This window comes from Budorcas taxicolor, chromosome 5 (genome assembly GCF_023091745.1).
Source record: "Budorcas taxicolor isolate Tak-1 chromosome 5, Takin1.1, whole genome shotgun sequence".
Taxonomy (NCBI): Eukaryota; Metazoa; Chordata; class Mammalia; order Artiodactyla; family Bovidae; genus Budorcas; species Budorcas taxicolor.
This window is the reverse complement of record NC_068914.1, coordinates 102733181-102735587: the sequence shown is the minus strand read 5'-3', so window position 1 is coordinate 102735587 and position 2407 is coordinate 102733181. Positions and strand designations below refer to the sequence as shown.

At 31.1% G+C, this 2407-nt stretch overlaps 1 pseudogene; it reads right to left on the bottom strand.

Annotated features, from left to right (window-relative positions):
• Positions 1-612: 612 nt before the first annotated feature.
• Positions 613-1530, bottom strand: LOC128048468 (olfactory receptor 6C3-like; annotated as a pseudogene).
• Between the last annotated feature and the right edge of the window lie 877 nt (positions 1531-2407).

Sequence of the window (2407 nt, the reverse complement as noted above, 5' to 3'; positions counted from 1 at the left end):
TATTTTGAATTTTTAAATATAAGCATTTCTTAAAATAATACAGAACAAGGAAATTCTGTAATTAATACATACCTCGATAAATATTTATCGTGAAAATATGCACTTAATTTCACAAAGTATGAAGAACTATGTTTAAAGTGCAATGGACGACTACATATGGTACTTTTGGAATGAATTTACTGTATTATAATATATAACAGGTAGATTCTTTAACGTTAAGAAATTATCAGTGTTCATCTTGAAAATGCATCAGATATTACACACTAATTTTGAAACTTTGCATTTAAAATACAATGTGATATCATATAATCATTTTAGGGACTGACATTTACAGGATTAAAACCATCTTTAACGTCATGCTATAAAGCATGTCTTAAAGAAATACAATTCTATTATAGAATATTCTGTAGGATAAATAGCTTTTACCATACTTTAAATATCAATAAACAATGACTGGAGAAATGGAAGAAATGGACTTGGAAAATATATATTAACAGTCATGTGGCCTGGTAAGAGGATATAAACAGCAAGCAGAGTTATACAGATATTTAGGAATTTCAGAATTTAACCTAATTGTTCTTTAAAGTGTTTTTGACCAAAAGGGAAAAAAAATCATTTATTGGCAGAAAATACTGCTTTATAGACCACGTCTTTGAAGGCTTGTTTCACTTGCTGGTTTCTCAGGGTGTAGATGAAGGTGTTCAGCATGAAGGCTACAGAAGTATTGAGAATACCTACTCCTTTGTCAGTGATGCCTTATTTTTTGGCAGAGGGATTAGCATACATAAATATACAGCTTCCATAGGAGATGAAGATGACAATCATGTGAGAGGAACAAGTGGAGAAGGCCTTTTTTTCTCTGACTAGCAGACAGGATTCTCAAAATAGTCCTGACAATGTACATATAAGACAAAATCACTAATGCCAAAGTCAACAGCAAACTAACCAAAACAAAGTAAAAACCCATTACTTCTAGGAGCCACGTATCTGAACAAGAGAATTGTAAAGGGAGGAAATAGTCACACAAAAAGTGATCAGTGACATTGGAAGCACAGTAATCCAGCCGGAGGAGAAGCATAAGGGGTGGGAAAATGGTCAGAAACCCACTGAGCCATGTGCAGAGCGCAAGCAGGCAGCAGAGTTTCCTGCTCATGATGGTTGTGTAATGCAGGGGCTTGCAGATGGCAACATAGCGGTCATAGGACATGGTGGTTAGAACATAAATTTCAGTCACCCCCATGAAAATAGAGAAAAATAGTTGGGCTGCACAACTGTAAGAAATAGTCTTGTCCCTGGTGATAATTGCCCCCAGAAATCTAGGGATGCACACAATAGTAAAGGAGATTTCTCAGAAAGAGAAGTTTTGGAGGAAGAAATACATTGGTGTCTGGAGATGGGAGTCCATCCAGGTTAGGGTGATAATAATCAGGTTTCCAGTGACACTGAATACATATGTGATAAATAAAGGAAAATCACAGGATCATCAGAAAGGCCTAGGAGGACAAACTCTGTGATCACAGTGTGGCTCATTTCTCTCTCTCTCTTTTTAAAATATATTTAGGTTAAAAGGATATTAAAAGGGAAGAGATGAAAGGTATAATTTATTATTATCAAAGTCATTATAATCAATACAATTCTAAAATATTCTAATTCTTGCTGATATCATTTTTATAGCTTATTTTCCTTATATCTTAAAACATATACCTGGTTCCTGCTTTATATAATACTTCTCTTATTCTAATTAGAAAATCTTCATACAATAAATCACATTATTGAGAGATGATAAATGAAATGTATACTTTTTATTTTGTACATTTAATGGAAATCCTTGCAATTTTGTTGGAATACTCTTATAAAATATTCATTTTTTTTCTGTCATGTATTTATTAAAAGATGCCACCACTTAAAAAGCAGAAATGGAAGATCTCACTTCCCTCAAAAGATTAAAAATGAAATTTAAAAAACTGAAGTAGCAACCCATTTTTCTTTGTGCATGACTCATTACTTTTTATGATATAAATCAATTAAAAAGATTTTCTTAGCAAATAAAATAAACTTTAAAATGTTTAATGATTAAATTATTAATTTTATTTTAATATTAATATTTATGAACTATTTATTAACTTAACATGAGAATGCTCTATACTTATATATGTATTTATAATAAAATAGAATAAATAGTTGAATTATGTTATTTAATAGGAAATATATTCACTTAAAGATTTGTCTATAATTCCATTGAAATCATTAATGTTTGGTATCTTCTGTGATTTTCTAAGAATATACATATAGAAGAATTTCTATTTTGAGCTTAAAAGGATATGCAGCATTTATCTACTTTTCTTTTTCTATTAAAGCACAAACTAAAGAGTAGCTACTTGCCTCAGATCATAGTGGCTCTGTCACC